The sequence below is a fragment of the Saccostrea cucullata genome, unplaced genomic scaffold (genome assembly GCF_032062105.1).
Source record: "Saccostrea cucullata isolate Sc308-1 unplaced genomic scaffold, CSIRO_AGI_Scuc_v1 ctg3256, whole genome shotgun sequence".
NCBI classification, from domain to species: domain Eukaryota; kingdom Metazoa; phylum Mollusca; class Bivalvia; order Ostreida; family Ostreidae; genus Saccostrea; species Saccostrea cuccullata.
The window spans coordinates 80,651-99,111 of NW_026918148.1; the positions used below are offsets into that span (position 1 = coordinate 80,651).

The following is an 18,461-nucleotide window of genomic DNA, read 5'->3' on the forward strand; positions in this document are numbered from 1 at the left end:
TCACGTGAATTTGTATGGTTTTTAAACGTTTTTAAAACATTTTAGTGAAATATTTCAGCAAATGTTTCCGGAACATTTTTTTAAAATGTTACAAAAAACATTTTTCAATAATGTTTTAATCACGTTTTGTATGGCTTTTTAAATGTTTCTAAAACATTTTACAAAATATTTTAACAAACGTTATTATAACATTGTTTTAAAATGTAATAAAAACATTTTCAAAAATGTTTAATTCAAGTTTAATTTGTTTTGTTTTTAAAACCTTTTCAAAACTTCAAGTCGAGGTTACAAAAGTGTTTTTTTCTGAAATTTTACTTTTTCTCATTAAATAATGATATACATGTATTTATATTTTAAAAGAAATAAACACAAATTATATTTAGTTTTTGAACTTTTAATACAAACCCATATTCAATATGTTAATCACATTTAAATTCCATTCTCGGTACAAGTTTTAATTTATTTTCTTTCAAGTCACCGGGTTTTTAAAGGGTGAAAACGGCGTCTAATCCATTCACTAAATTTTAAAAGAACAGAATCACAAAAATCCTATGTTCACTGTATAGGTAGAACAGAGCGGCGGATCTATAAGACTTAGTTAGAATCACATACACTGAAAAGGCTGATAAGGAATCTGCCCCTCGGAAAGAATAGCACAACCTGTAAAGATAAGGAAAATTGTGTTTGTATCATCGTTCTACATCTAAAGTATCTTAAGATGATCAATGAAAATATACAAAAAAATATTTAAATAATTATATCAAATTTAAGTTCTTTCCTCATCATGCTCATTTGCATTGAAAAAAGCAGAAAAATAATTACTATGATAATATTATTGAAGAGTAATAGTATTTACGTACACCTTTGCCTTCACCAAAGGCGGGTCTTTTGAATGTGGGAATTTGAAAATACGGATGATGCAACCAACACCATGCTGTAAAGAAATTTCATTTTTAAATCAACATACTAGAATTGTTTGATGATTAACATTTCACAAAGACAACGAATAGTTGAATCAAGGATATAATTGTGTTGCCTTAAGAATGAAATATTCAAATCAAATACATGTATATAACCTTAACGCTTTGTCATTGCTACATACATTTGTACAAAGTTATTGATCATGCACTGGTAGTATAAAAAGTCATTTTAAAATGATCTTTTAAAGTCTATGATAAAGGAATAATTCTTACCATTCAAAGTTAGTAAATCCCGAGGTTATTATTGTGATTTATATCGTGCAATGTCTTCTCATTCCAATCGGCACGGAGTAAGCGCGCACATCTTGTTTACCAGAATTCAAAATTTGGCCTAGATAAGCAGCAAACCACTATACTCTGTAACGCGCTGCCCAGCAGGAAAATTGCATAATAGGTTATCATGACACTGAAACTGACCAGTGTGCCAATCCCTATCTAATGCTTCAGAGTAAAATTCTAGGAGTGGATCACAGATTTGATGAAGAACATTTAAAAAAAATAGACATTACGAGTTTTATCAAATGCTTATCATTTTATACATTTATTTATATTTTAATTTTTTTTTGTTTGCCTATCCTTTCATTTATTGATTTTTTATACCCCCCGCTTGAAAAGCGGGAGGGTATATAGTAATCGTTAATTCCGTCCGTCTGTACGTCTGTCCGTCCGTCCGTCCGTCCGTCCTTCCGTCTGTCCGTCCGTCCGTCTGTTACGCTTTGGGGTACCTATCTCTTATCCGCAACTCCTCTCATACCACTGAATGAAATTTGATGAAACTTTCACAGAATCTTTATTACATATTGCCATTGTGCACCTCCTATTTTACTTTTAGATCCGACACATATTTTGGGTTTCCCGGCCAAAGCAAAACATGGACTTTGCCATTATACATGTTACTATATGGAGGCGGGGGGTATCATTTAGTGAGCTCATTGCTCACAGTACCTCTAGTTTTATTTGTTTTAACCAAAAGACTTTATATATGTCTGTTTTATCAATAAGCCAAAACTAGAAATCATTATAAAATACCGGAAAAAATCTTTCAATTAAAAAAATTACTGCAATTCCTCATTTCAACACTATTCTTTCTATATATTCTTTCTTTTTCTTCATAAACTAAATTTTAGGAAAATCGCAATCATACATTATTTGAATTAAAAACATTTTGAAAAAAAAACAGCAGCAATGAAAAATGAAGTCTTTAAAAAAAAAGAAAACACATTAAATTGAATGTTCTAAAGTCATTCTCACAACATACTCTTTAAGTTACTAAATGAATTAAATTGTACCGCAATTACATAAATGTTTTAAAAACATTTTGAAAATGTTTCCAAAAAGTGTTACAAATAAACATTTTCACTGCCTAGGCCGAAAAATTTCCGGAATTGAATGTTTTAACTAAAAGCGGAATGTTTTAAAAATATCTTTAAAATTGTTCCTTCCAAATGTTTCAGAAACGTATATGCAATGTTTCTGATTTACAGAAAAAGAATGTTTCATTTCATGTTTTAAGAACGTTTTTAAAACGTTTTATAACATCTTTAATATTGGAAGCTACAAATACCCTTAAATGAATTAAGAATGTTTCAAAAACATCTTGACAACGTTCCTTCCAAATGTTTCAGAAACATATTCATGCAATGTTTCAGATTTATGGAAAAGGACTGTTTCATTTCATGATTTTAGAACGTTTTTAAAACGTAATATAAAAATCTTTGATATTTGAAAGCTAAACATACCTTTTAAAACATTTTTAAAACGTTTCAAAAATATTTTAGAAAAATGTTCCAAAAGGATTTCATCATAAGCTTCTTGAAAACATTTTAAAATTGTTTTTAAAATGTTATGAAGAGAAGAGGAAATGTCTTAAAAATGTTTTTAAAATGTTCAGTCTGAAATGTTTCGAAAAAAACTTTTTACAACACCAATAAAATGTTTTGAAAATGTTTTGTGCTACCTGGGTATATACTGAGTATTAAATATGGCTGCGCATTTGTTTTTGCATTGTCATCGCTTATTGCCAAGGCGATACTGCTTGCATTTATTGACATAGTTGCCCTCATGGAAGATTGATTGTTGCTTAATGCTAAGGGAATACTATTTGCATTTATTGACATATATTTGCTTTTATGGTTCTCGTGACATATAAATCATAATTTGCATTTTGGTCATAATTTGGGCCATGGCTGCGCTATGACTACTTATTGGGTCATAGTTTTAGCCATATGTATTTGATATGGCTGTGCATTTTGACTAGTCCATTAATTTTGCATTGTCATCGATTTTTGCTAAGGCAATACTGCTTGCATTTATTAACATATTTTGAGCAAAGTTTTTGCCCTCATTGAAAACTGATTGGTGCTTATTGCTAAGGCAATATCACTTGCATTTCTTGACATACATTTGATAATTATCAGATATAATTGTAAATTTTAGATAAATGAAAATGATACAAAATAACTTATTAAAATTAAAATGCTCTTCAGAGACCAAGAGAGACTAATTAAGAGATAATCGGGGATAAAATATTTTAAAAACACTTAGTCTTATAGTTTTTTATATTCTGAATTGTGATGTAATTAATGGGGGAGAGATTACAACTTGTATAAGTTGTTACTGAATATTAGATTTATTTTTTTTTATTGATCCTGGTCATCCGTTCGCAGGGGGAATAAGGAGGCATGCAAAATAGTTTACCGTGACTTAATCAGTGCTACATAATGACGTCATAGTAGGCGACATGACGTCAATTCTAGAACACAAGTTTTTGTAATATTTAAGGAAAGAAGCTTATTTCAACTTTAAACTACATTTAGAAATGTAATTTAACTCTAGAAAATTAGACGAAACGTGTAAACATTAACAAAAATGAAATGTTCTTATTTGTTTATGCAGTTTTCTGTCATTTTGGTTAAAATCTACCACCGATGACTTCATATGTGTACATCAAGTAACTTTGGAATTGACCTTGTCGTTTAAAGAGAATTTGGCTAAAACAGCGTAACTGGAGTACAAAAGCAAATATCTTGAATATTTTGTGAAAATCATATGGAGTTCAATTAATAAAACAGGTATGCTAATATAATTTTATCGATTATATTCTCTTTCGAAGACAAACAGCTATATACGTATCCCGGTCGTCCTTTCATCTGTCATTTGTGACAAAAATAATGCAACAGAACAAAAATAAGCTGTATATTTCAAAACATAAGATTTGTACAGATAGAAAGTTTGCCTCCTAAAATGGTTGGAAAGTGCTGCTGCTAGAATTCCGAGTTAAACATGGTTTTACGAAAAATCTCGGTTCATATGTAAAAAATTCAAAACATCGGGTTAGGTTTCGTGCGAATGTGTGGAATAACTATTTTACTGAAGAGACAGTGGAATTCTAGCAGCACTTTTTATAGGCCAAAAAATGTATTTACTCAAAGAAATTATTAATCTCCGGGATATAGTTGTTCTATTAGCTTTTTTACTAAGAAAAATTTCGCTATTAATAGAAATTACCTGTTCCGTAGTGGTTGTGCACGTTGTTGCATTAGACACTCTTTTATCTTTATGCAATAAATAATAATAGTTTACGTTTATCAGAGGTTTTAGTAAATTATCAAACTTAATTTCAATTAAAAAGGCCTTTTGCCTTTTTATATGTTTTTATTATCGGTCATATGACTATCATTCTATTCTTACAGACTTCATACTGAATTTATTGACAAGCTAATGCGAATAATCTGATAAGAGCAGAAGATTTCTGACTGGAGACCTAGATCTAGATGTAGTGAACTTGCAAACGACAGCTACGTTGTGTTTTCCTGACGGTGTAAGTAAATGAACGTTCTTTAATAAGTTTATACCAAAACAGGGTTTTGTTATGTAAACTTTTGCAGTTTGAATAAATTGTTAAGAGTTTAATAAATTATGTATAACTTTTATTATTAAAAAATGAGTTCTGATTTTAATAAAAAAAGGTTATCGATAGTTTTATTCAGCAAACATACAGTTTAAAACTAGCGTCGATAAGTCTGCGCAATCAAAGATTCTATACAATTATGAATAATAATTTTATTCCTTCTCATTGAACGACAATTCATGATCAGTTTCCGATTTTTACACTGTAAAAACAGTGTTTAGAATCTAAACACAAATCTAAACACATTTTTTGTATCACTTTTTTTACACGTTTAGCTCTAAACGTGTCTCATTTCTAAACACGTTAAACTTATTGTGTTTAGTTGCTAAACATGTTTAAACCCTAAACACTTATATCTAAACACATTTTTTGTTTCACTTTTTTTACACGTTTAGCCCTAAACACGTCTCATTTCTAAACACATCAATATCTATATGTTAAGTTGCTAAACATGTTTAGTTCCACAGCATTAGATCCAACTGAATAGTTTAAAGTATAAACTATCGCAGGAAAACATATTTTTGGAAGAAAAACATTATTAATGAAATAAGTTTCCCAGAAATACCATAACATTATTGAACATTCAAATAGAGATTTATTTTGAAGAATTTTAAATTTGATATACATATAGATTAAAAATCATAAATATTTTTTTGCTTGTATCAATATTTATCAATTCAGCAAGGATGCACTTAATCCTCATGTCTGTAACAAAAGTTAATCAAGTTTATTAATTTCCTGCAAGTCTTTCACTAGAAACACACGATAATATGTTTTCGTCCATAACTGCCAGAAAGGAATCCATTCCAATCATACGATTGTTTTAGGACTGTTTAAAAATATACCAAACAGTATAATCTTCACAAAATTCAGTTTCCTCTTAAATGAAAGAAGTGTTGAAGATGTACCAACAATAGAGTGGACTTGGAAATGACAACAGCTACTCTGAGACGTTTATTTTTGCTTCAATCTGGACCATATCCTGTAAGAAAGAAATGAAATTATACTAAAAATATCCCCTTGCTGACTGATAGCTGTAACTGGCTAATATTATGCAACTTTTATTGAAATCCATTTAACAAATATGTAAATATAATATTGATATGGATATAGATTTTTTTAATGACATTCTATAATATATACTCCTTTCTAGCTTTCAGGAATGCAAAATTTTGATCTACAATTGTGTAATTGCAACGTTTCTCATTCTAGTCAATTTATGTAAAATACTAAAGTAAACAGACCTTTTATGGTAGTAATGTTGCCTTTTAAATGCATTTCACAATCCCTTCCTGGTTATCACTTTGGTTATGATTCGCTTCCTTTAATCAATCTTCTTTACCTAACACTGGAATTTTCTTTGTTTCGATAACCGCTCTATTTACATTCAAATATATTACGCGTCATTTCCGGGAAGATAACTCTATTTGTCTTAGAAAGTGTTCAATTTCTAAACACTTATATCTAAACACGTCTTACATCTAAACACGTTTAGATATAATACATGCTTAGACATAAGTGTTTAGCCGTTAAACACAAACTTAAACATGTTTAGATCTAAACACGTAATGGAAGTGTTTATTTTCCAAACGCAGTTTTTACAGTGTAGTTAATTTGTTCATCTGCTATTTACATTATTATTGATATCAATACTTCTTTAATGGTCACTTTGATTTACCAACAACAGAAGTGTTTTATTTTTATAACCCGGTCCGTACTCAAAGATTCGGAAAAATTCTTTACAATTACTTAAATTACTATAATTTAATTACCATTTTAATTACCATTACCATTTTAGTACATAATAAAAAAATCAAAATAAATTAATTTTTTTTCGATGTTTAAGGTTTTCTTTCGCCATGTCCTTCTGAAAAGATTTAGAATTTACGAAGAAGAATTGAGCAATAAAAGTGAACCTTAGATACTCCTCATGCTTGACTGATATCCTATGACCGTTGGCCAATTTCCAAGTACCTTCAAATAAGGTATGACAATTCTTTATTATTGCAAATCGGTTATCTATATGACTTCACGAAAGATTAAACGGCTGGTTTTATTAGTAGGCAATATTGTACTTGTAGCTTTTTCACGTAAGCAAGGAAGGGTCTCGATGTATTTACATGCATGTTTTAAATGAATAAGAAAGATACTGGTGATGTTTTCTTAATGTTAAAGGTATTTAATTAGAAACAAATTTGATTTTGATAATTTCTCAAATATCTGTATAATATCAAACATATTTTACTATAGCATTTCACAGAAAAAATGTTGTTTAATCTGGAAATTATCGAAATTATGAATTTTGGGACGCGTTTGATAAACACATGCTTGCATCTTGAAAAATTGTAACCTCATACTTAATACAAAAGAAAAAGTAACAATTTTTGTATATAGTAATGAAAAAACTACATATTCATTCCAGTAAATTCAGTGAAGAAATATACAAAGCTAAACCTACTTACTAGTATTGTCGGCCTGTGCTTAGTGTTGTGTGAAGAGGTTCACAAAATTATTGATTGATTGTATGTTACTTAACGTCCCTCTCATGAATTTTCACTCATACAGAGACACCACTACTTGCCAGTGGAGAGCTGCACACTTTATCCTATGGTCGGCATTCAGGGTCATTAATCAGTGTGACATTTCTCGTGCCAGCATTTACTGGGACACGGGACCTCGATTTACTTCGATCAACTCCTTGCTTTGCGACCCTAGAGCAGATGCTCTTACCATTGGGCTACGCGGGCGATTTACAAAATTAATATACAGGTGAAGCTTTTTGTAAACTGAGTATGAACTCTGTTCAATATTTTTTTGATAATGTTAACGTTTCATCGGATGTGTTTAATTGTTAAACTTGTGCACACACTACAGAGCATGGGCTGACTATACTAGTGAGTGGGTTTCACTTGCTCTCATTTTCTACTCTAAAATTTCTGGATTATTTTTTTTTATTTCTACATTTATACACTATAAAGCGAGAAGAGTTAGAAATAATAAAATTGTAAGGACACGTCAACCAAACGCGTCAAGAAATTTGAAGTTTTAGATAAAATTTCATAAAAAAATAGATGAAAAAAATTATATAATTTTGAATTACTATATCTGTATTGGACTCCAAACCTTCATAAAAATCCCTTAAAGCAAAGATATACAGCGGATTTCAGTAAATAATCAAAAAACCTTTATCTTTTCGCCTCGCTTAAATATTAACATTCGTGAAGGAGAGACTTCAGGAGTACTGTGCAACAATATATTCTAGAAACAAGTGTGTGTTTGTTTGAAGGAAAGTGTGTTTGTGTGAGAGAGGGAGAGTGTGTGTGTGTTTGAAAGATCAATTGCTATGATATCTTTACATGTATCTTATTCATTTCCTTTGTTGAAAATGTTGAAAAAAGTTTTAAGTTGGGTAGTTTTAGCAAAGTGGCTGGAAGAGAACGATCTTTAATAAAAATAATCAAACTTTTTATCTGTAAGATTGAATGACTCTCTTTATGCTCTGTTATGATGTCTTTTGGAGTTTTTTTTGATTTTAGCACAAAGAGGGACGTCAAATTTATTGCCAAATAATATATCTGATATAATTTTTCAATTCAAATTCCAAACTATTATTTTCATATTTTTACAGCTTTAAAGAAATATGGCGAACAAAACAATTGAAACCTTATCGGATTCGCTTGGTTTAAAGAGTGAATTGGGTAAGTTCAGAAAAGAAGATATTGATATAGAGGAGTTACAATGTATGACCGACACTGAACTGGAAGAAATTAAGATTTTGAACAAGATTGATTCAATGGTTTCCAAAAGCTGGTATCCATTTATATCATATACCTACTAGTGTATCGTCCCTGATACGGACGTTTTGGACTATGTGAGACAGCACCTGGAAAGTAGGGCTGTTTCGCCCATCTGGGCTGAGATATCTCTATCTCGGTCCTGTTATCAAGGGTCTGTCTCGCCCTCAAATTTCAAATCATCATTTTTGTGAATTAAGAATAATTTTTGTATTTACCGGGGTAGGTAATAGAGAGATATATTTTATTTTGTTAAGAAATGACTAAAATGTTTTTAAAAAAATTATTTATTTACATGTATGCTAAAATATTGAGAAAAGTGTAAAATGTATTTAAAGAGTGCGCAAAATTAATGTAGCACAGGCGAATTAACTCTTGTTTACTTAGGACAGCAACAAGTCGTGTTTGAAAAAAATTGGATGTATGTTTTAATCATAACAAAAATTGCAGTAAAAATAAGAATGCAACATATTTTATGGCTTTGCACTCTTTGGCGGAGAGAGATAACAGATGCAGGCTCTGAAGATAAAAATAAACATAGATGCTGGCCTCTAGAATGACCTTTTAACCTGAACGATTCCCAGAATATTCGATTCATTACAATGCGGTTGTTTACTTGTTTATCAGAAGATATATTTGGTAAGGAGGAAGAAGCAGTCAATGGGATCGGAGTGACCAGAGTTCAGGTGTTTCAAGTTAACTAGGAAAACAATATTTAAAGATTATCCAAAGATTGGAAATTATTTTAAAAGTGCATTAGAAGTTTAAAAGTACTCAAGGTCAGAATAATAGTAATTTAAATCCAAATTGAAATTTTAAGTAATTATTGAATTTCGAAGGAGTTACTAATATCAAATATGGAGACGTAAATCTAAAAAGGTGCACCTAGTGTGAAATGAGCGGCAGGGAGAGACAGGATTTCAGTGGAAAGCTGAATCTTGACTGTCGTGGTTGCATTTCATACAGGTGAGATAATTTTCTAGACTTGCTCGGTTTTTGTCCAATTATGAAAATTTTCATATGGCTTAATTGATTTACAGGTAACATTTTTTAATATAATGACTAATCATGTTTAGTATTATGTTAAGTTTATTATACGAAATTATTTATTGAAATCATAACGATTACAAACAGATTGTTTAATTCAATAAAGAGTGGAAACCTGAATCTTGACTGTCTTGATTGCGTTTTATACAAGGTTAGGTAACAGCACTATTTTCGAGCAACTGTTGGCCGCTCAGGTCCGGAAAGGTCGTTTGGAAATAAAATGTCAAGAAATTATATAATAAAAGGAATAGCGGAATTGACTCAACCCTGTACCTGTCAACGAGTTCCAGTTTATAAGAGAAAAGAATAGCAATAGGGATCTTTCAGTTTATATTTTTATGAAATGTATTTGATTTGACACTAAGACAATGCCAAGTTTTTAATTAATGTGTCATTTTTAATGTATAACATGTATATATCGTAAGCAAAATAAACAGTTAAGATAAAACTGAAACTTATAATTTTGTAACTATTCGTTGACAAAGTTGTACGTAGTGTAATATATAAGCTCTAAGGGCTTCCTGGGCACTGTCCAAAACGTCCGTATCAGTGCTAATACACTACTACATGTAGGTATATGAATTTTCTCTTTGACATATCTATAAAAAAAAAGCAGGTGACGGTTACACTTCACACATAAAGAATACTTTCTTATTAAAGTAATTCAAAAATACAATTAATATTAAAAAAACTTGCATGTTTATACGAGGAAGAATATTAAACATATTTTAAAGTTGATAATTTCGTAGAGCTTTAAATTCAATTTCAGGGTTATCGTTCTTCATCACTTAAAGTGTAAACTTTACCATTTGTTATTATTACATATATTTATCATCCGCAATTTTCGCAACCAAAATTGTTCAATGATATATAGCAATTTAGGTCTCCATTATTTTTGTTTGTTTTATTTGCTTTTAATAAAAAACTATCAGGTTATCTGTATCTTTTCTCTTAAATCAGAATCTGGATCCTTCCCTGGTGACAGAACTAAAGGGGCAGAGGGATTTTCTCATGGTAAAGCTCCAAAAAGTAACTTATTTTAATAACAAAATTTATTTAGTATGAATTTTTAAACGTTATGCAGCATTTAAAATATCAAGGAGAACTTTAATAATTTGCTGTATATCAATAAACATAAGCATCAACAAGTTGCTATGAAAGTCGCTTCGGGTGGCCAAATCATTATGTTGAGTTCAAAACAAAATACTGGTAATTGTACCAGGGATGATCAGAAGGTACGTGAAATAATTGGATAAATTCCCAAAACAAAAGTTGGTTTCAGTGTTGATTATAATTATTTATTTTAAAGTAGTCCTCTCCGATTTTAATGCACATCTGCCACCGTTTTGCTCATGTGCAAATCACGTGATATAGGGTGTCGCGGGAATCCCTCCATAGCATTCTGTCACAAAAGCTGAATTTTTTTTTTTTTTGAGTTTTATATTTCTGTCCATATAAGTTAATTTTTTTTTAACAAGAACAGTCAATTTGTCAGAAATGGACAAAGCTCAGCTCGGCATCAGAATATGTGGATAAGAATATCCTTTCCATAGATAAGCATGGCAAGCATCAAAAACCCAAATCCCCCTTTTACCGTTCACAGTAGCTCAGTCGGTTGAGCGCTCGCTCCGTGATCGGGAGGTCGTAAGTTCGTATCTCGGCCGCGACTTAAATAAGTCGATAAAAATGTGTAGCAACTGTTCCTTCGCCATGCGCTCGGAACATTGGAGAGAAAGTTGCGGGTCCTTCGGTTGAGACCTTAGAAACTGAGGCCCCGTGTCAGCAGCAGGCTTTGGCACAATAAAGATTCCCCACAGCTCAATGGCCCGGAGTGCCGATTAAAGATAAAAATTTGAAGCCCTTCGCCGGCATACGGTGACGTCTCCATATGAGTGAAAAAAATGTCAAGAGGGACGTTAAACAATGTACAATCAATAAATCAATCTGTTAAGGGAGTAACGTTTATTCAACTGGAAAGACAATGGGTGCCTCCTTTTTATCATATCTAATATGTTTAAAATCTTAGTTAACGATATCTTACGTATCTAATAAATATATTATTGTTAAAATATTCAACTTTTTTTTAAAAGTTTGAGTTGGACGTCTTTGATAGCTAAGAAAAGGGTACAGTTTCAATACAAATTAAGCCCTATATTTTTCTAAAATATTAAATTGATACAAGAAACCAAAATTCATTCTTTCTGAATCTAGGAATTCCCTGCAGTAAGAATACACAAATTGTTTTTCTCATTTGACCTCCTAAATGCTAATTGTGACGTCATTAACTTGTGCATTTTCCTTTATTTTCTTAAAAAGTTGCAGAAGACATCAATTTTCAGTTGAATTTTTTTTCTGAAAACATACTCTGCCACTGTCGCCCAGAAAGATTTTGAGATATGTCATTTTTCAGAGCAGTTAACGTAATATTATATAAATGGTGCCTGTTTTGGAGGGTAACAGTTGAAATTGGCACCCCAAGGAAAACCATTGTCAACCGACGCGTCAGCGGAGGTTGACAATGGTTTTCCGAGGGGTGCCAATTTTAAAACAGGCACCATTTATTTTATTATACTGAATGTCTTGTGATTTAGGATGTCAGCAAAAAAATCGTCGATCGTCTTTACGTTCACGTTTAGAAAGCTTTCAAAATCCCCGCTACTTCAAAAAAGATTTACTGACCTCTTTATTGTTAATTTGATACTCTAAGAGTCCTTTATCATCTAAAGGTTTGTTATTTCTGTACTCTCAAGCATGTTTCGTCTGTCATTTGTTGTTTTCAAGTAATCTACTTCGGAAACAAGTTTTTATTGACGTCAAGTTTATTCCGGTTCTTTCAAACGCGCAACTGCCGTTTTGAGAATTCTACGATGAACCGTACGTGCATAATTTCCACTCATGTGGCATTACCGTTGTGTTACCCGTTGCCACGTTTGTTGCTACGGCTGAGGGTAATAGAACGGATCGTTAACTGCGTCTAAACCAATCAAATTGTAGTATTTAACATGAAAGCATAATAAATCCAAATATCAAAGTAGGCGACGGTGGCAGACACAATTAACTAAAGGAAAATTAGCTCAGAGATATGCGTCATTTTGAGGCTTTTCTGCATTAAACTTAGAAATGTAACAAATTAATGAAGTCATATTTCCAGAAAGGTCCTCCTTAATGCCATATTCTTTAATGATTTGTCATATTCATCTACTAAACTATTGTTAAAGCCAATTTCACTTGACATTTCTTAGGGCACAATAAAGCTCAAACTGTACCTTCTTCTTGCTTAATTCAAAACACATCTCATTTTAGGTCACCAGAGCCGGAGGCTTAAGTGAGCATTTCTGATCAAACTTTGTCCGTTGTCATTCGTTGTCGACGTTGTTGTTGTTTACTTTTTAATATATTCATCTTCATCTCAAGAACCACTGGACCAATTTCAACCAAACTTGCTACAAAGTATCCTTGGTTAAAAGGAATTCAAGTTTGTTCAAACGAAGGGACACGCCCTCTTCCAAGGGGAGATAATAATGAACTCATGTTGAATCATTCTCAGGTAGTGTATATTCAAGTTTGTTCAAATCATGACCCCTGGGGTAGGGTGGGGCCACAAAGGCCGACCAACGTTTTACAAAGAAATATATAGGAAAAACCTTTAAAAATCTTCATCTCAAGAACCTCGGGACAGGGGAGATTGAACTCATGTTGTTGAATCATCCTCAGGTAGTGTACGTTCAAGTTTGTTAAATTAATGACCCATTTCTCTGATCATATATTAATTGACAGCGTTTGTGAACATGCAGCTGTTAAGACACAGACCTGAGTAAACAGTAAATCAAAATAAAGAAAATCTGCGACATGAAAAACAGAAAATATATATGTCTCACTCTCTTAAGATTACGTTGTCTTTAGATAAGTAATTATTGAGGTAGGATTCTTCTCATATTTCTAATATTTAAAAATTAATGAGATTTTCACAGAATCAAGAGGACAATATCAGTAAGTTATAGTATCAGTGAAATTAAATTTGTCCGTTTTATATCAGAGGCAAGGTCAGGTCAAGGTCATTATCTTTTTCCTTGACATTAAGAATAAAAAATAACTGTTGCCAATCATGTAATACCTACTTCTATTTCAAAAGATTAATGATTGTTCTTTTTGCATACGAACATATAACTAAATCAGGTCTATAGTATGATATTACAAAATTTACACAAATAATTTAACTTAACTGGATATTGGCTAATCCGAATTTTCTCTGTTTTTCTTAATTTTTTAGGATATATTTATAGTTATTTTAATAAGCTTCCTATATTTAACTTTTTTCTTATTTTCACATATAATAAAGTAGTCTTATAAAGGAACAAAATGATACAAAAACTAAAAGTTTTGATCGTTTACTAAGAGAGAAAAAATACTTTTTATGGATTTTTGGCTGAAATCTGCACATTGATAAGAGGCGTTTAAAAGCTAATAAAGTTCTAGTTTGTTTGAAAAATCATATTTATTTGATATATTTGAAAGTTTAGTCCCTCATTATTAATTTAACTTACATTTGAAAATTTCTCCAAGTCTTCAATTGTGTAAAAAGTATAACTAAATTCATTGTTCTATTAAAACTTTGAGAGGCAGAAAAGAAGATATTTTCATACGCCACCATTCCACCAAAAATATAGTCCCTGCTAGTTTTCAAACGCAGTTTACCATTTCTATTTAAAGTTGTACAATTGTGATGAAGAAAGAAAAAATATGGTCTTTTAAGTTCCTTACACCTTAATATGTAAGACATATAAGCAAATATACTTTGAATGTTTCATCTAGTCAGAAACCAGAGAAGAATCCAACCTTAAATTAATGTCCGCCAAAATTTGAATTGATCAGAACATTTACTGATGTGTACCTGTAAAAGCAGTGTGTCACTTTTTTAAGCCTTGGCACAAACGAACGATTTAGCAAATCTTGTATGAATTAACACTATCCCTTCCACATATCAACACTAGGAGTAGGACGATACACATATCTTGCGAAACGATACGTATCTCGATACATTAGCACATGTATTCAAGTTAATATATATCTGTAGAATTCAAAAAGTACTTTGGAATTGAAAACAAAAAAATGTCGATAAATTTCAGTTATCTTCTTGATGCAGTTGCGTTGAACATGCCATTTAATTGTCAATCCCTCCATGTATGCCAGGACGGAATATGTACATTTTATTGTTCAGGGATGTGACATCGTTTTTGATAGATTGATTGATTGTATACTGTTTAACGTCCCTCTCCAGAATATTTCACTGATATGGAGACGTCACCATTGCCGGTGAAGGGCTGCAAATTTAGACCTATGCTCGGCTCTTACGGCCTTTGAGCAGGGAGGGATCTTTATCGTGCCACACCTGCTGTGACACGGGTCCTCGGTTTATACACGGTCTCATCCAAAGGACCGCCCCATTTAGTAGCCTTTTACGACAAGCAAGGGGGTACTGAGGACCTATTCTAATCCGGATCCCCACAGGGCCGTTTTTGATAGAAGGCAGCAAGAGAAAAAAAATTAACTTACCCGAGAAGACTTGATAATCCCCCTTCCTAATTAAATAAAAAGTTTGGAGATTTATATAATCATTGAATGAAGACACGCGCAGGTTCTACTCTATATACAGGTTTGTTGATACAAGCTATCATTTCGCGTATCTCCGCGGCTTTCAAAGAAAAAAAAATCAATGTAAACTCAAAATAAAAATGCACTTATGAAATATGAAAATTATTGCAGTTCGAACTGCAAATTGTAATGGAACTGCAGAAAATATTTTGCTTGTCATTTTGCCACGATAACGTATGCTTTGGTGGAATTTCTTTCCTGGACTTCAATACACATAACATCAACATTTCTACTTGCGCTAAATTCGTCTGAATGCAGACTGATAACGATTGTTAATTTATCGTGGCGTCGGTAGACTAGTGGTTAAAGTGCGGGACTCCAAACCGAAAGGTTGTGTGTTCGAATCCTAGCCACGACAAGCCGACGCTGTGTCCATGGGAAGACACTTTACACAAATTTTCTCACTCCATCCAAGTGTTAAACGGGTACCTGGCCATAGACAGTGAAAGATATTGTCAGGATATTAGTGTTCTAGCGCTGATAACGGCAGCTTGCATTGAGAAAGATTCTGGATTGTTAAGGTCTCCTGGGGTAATAATGTATTGTAAAGCGCTTTGAGTAGCATTTATGCTAGAAAAGCGCAATATAAAACAATCATTATTTATTTTTATTATTATAGAGTTATGGTAATTTGCTTTTGAGAATTGTTTTAACCTCAGACTATAAAACGAAAATATATAAAATAGATTTTAGCGTCTTTTGAGCAAGAGCATTTATTTTAAGCTTACAGATTTCAAAATATTTTTAAAAATTTATTTATTTATTTATTTTCATAACCAACACACAAATATACTGAACTTTTCACACGTCAAACATACATACATCTTGCACAAACAGACAGACACAGACAATAAGGAAAAAAAATGTTTGCATAATTCCTGGATGGCTCACAAGTTGACAAGTTTAATGTTACGTATACCTTGTTTTCATTGTCATCACAGTCATGTCCATTTTACTTCACCGGATATGCATGCGTCCACGGCCAACTAAAGAAATAAGTCCGGATCACTTTATCTTTTCCGTATTTTCTTGTCAGTATCATCGTATGAATCAAATTTGATTCTTCGGGTCCCGCATTGTCCATAAATGTACCCATTAAAGTACCATGCAGCGGTTATTCTGTGATCCTGCAAGAGTCTTGTTATGAGAGCTGCATTCTCTTGTGTCACGTCATCCGTTACTTTGACCTTGACATCATTCTGTAAATCTAGATCATTAATGTCCGATCGCTTCTTCATGATCTTTATTTTGGCTTTCATGGTTTTAAGCTTTATTTTAATTTGCCGGTGTTGGTCTTTCTTTCCTGGAACATCATCTTCTTTAATCTGTTTGCCACTTTCTCGAGCACTTCATTCACAACCTGTAAGTGTTCTTTCCCTTTCTTGTCTGGGAAATCTTGAATTTTTATATTATTTTTCCTCGAATATCATTTATTGTAATGTGCTTTTGAAACTGCCGACCTTGTCATCGTATTCTTCCGTTCTGTTATGCAAGTCGTTTAATGCTTCTTCATGTTCCCTTATTTCTTTCTGCAAATCTTTGTTTTCTTGATGTAATTTCTCATTCCCTTCTCTGAGTTTTGCTACTTCCTCGTTTAATTTCTTCTCAAAATTTTCTTGGTAACTACTAAATAATTCTTCTACAACAGTTCTCACGACTGTTTGAATATCACTAACCTCTATTGTCTTTTTGAGTTCGTTGTTAATCTCGGTCAGCTGTGTTTGAATTGAACCCATTGTTGTTTGCATGGAATTTTCCTGCGTACGTTTTGAAGAGGATTCAGAGGAGAGAATTCCCTTGTGGAAGGATATGGAGATTACAAACAGTATCCAATCTCAAAGTCCATAAACCAATACAGAATAAGAGCAGAGCAAACACGGACCCCCGAAACATCAGAGGTGGGATCAGGTACCATGGAGGAGTGTGCATCTACTGCTGACCGGTCACACCCGCCGTGTGCTCCTTGTCACGATCAGGAGATAACGGAAAAAATCCGTCGTCAATTCAGTGTATAAATAATGGACTAACAATTGGTATTAAAGGTCATTGTATCGACCATCGAACTTACGAAATTATGACTTAAAACGAAACTACTGATATTCTTGTTTCATCAACATGTGGCTATCCTTTTGACTGTCTTTTGGAGATTTGCTAGTAGCTGGAATCGACCCTTTACGAGTAGTAATACCAGTAGAATGCACCTTAAAATATTTGTCAATAGTACTCGATGTCAATCTACAGGCTATAAATAGATTTTACTCACTACACTATCGTTTCGATCTAATTCCTGAAAAATGCCACTCTTAGATTTCAAATAAGAAAACCATTGCATGTATCCGCCCTCACCAAGTCTGAATTTATAATTTGACCATGTTTCAGTTCTATAAAAACTTGTCAACTCGGCCGCTCCACGCTCCCTCACTCGACGTGTCTTACCTCGAGCGGTTCCATTATGGATCCCAAATTTCAAAATATTATTTTTGTTCATGTTCAAAGTTTTAATATAAGTACCTGTGAAGAAGTACGCACGTTTATGTTATGTCGAAGGGTCGTTGAATTTTTATTTACATGTACACACTATAAAACTGATGGATTGATCAAGAAAGTTTTACCAAATTATAATAAATTTAATCAACTAGCTATTGTTATATTTATCATTACCTTCAAAATTTGGCTTCTCGGCGTGTCAATTATCTACAGAGGTAATTAATAATGCCATTAAGCAATTGATATTGAGCTTTCAGACAATACCTGAATATGATTACCGCTTATTCAAGTAATTTTCTTGTGATGCATGCATTGTTTTAACCTGAAAAATGCGTAAATACTCCACGTTTTCTTGTTATTCAAAATATATAAATATATATACGGGGGGTGTTATTATTTCCGTAAATGTTTCTCTGCTTGACTAACCGAAAAGTCAAATAAGGTCGTGGATGAAAGAAAACACTATTACATTTAACGTATATAAATATTAATGACAAGTCCTAGTGCTAAAATTTATTTGCGCCAATGCTTTACCACTTGCATATGCACTAAAATACGAATGTGCCAATTTATCTCGTTCTACAGTATTCC

The 18,461-nt window shown here is 32.3% G+C and overlaps 1 long non-coding RNA gene across 1 annotated transcript; it reads right to left on the reverse strand.

The window, feature by feature from the left end:
* Positions 1–399: 399 nt before the first annotated feature.
* LOC134257953 (uncharacterized) lies at positions 400–1,287 on the reverse strand. Its single transcript, XR_009990044.1, has 3 exons — positions 1,194–1,287; positions 861–934; positions 400–660 (listed from the first exon to the last, which is right to left on the reverse strand). It is a non-coding gene; the product is annotated as an uncharacterized LOC134257953 (long non-coding RNA).
* Positions 1,288–18,461: the final 17,174 nt, after the last annotated feature.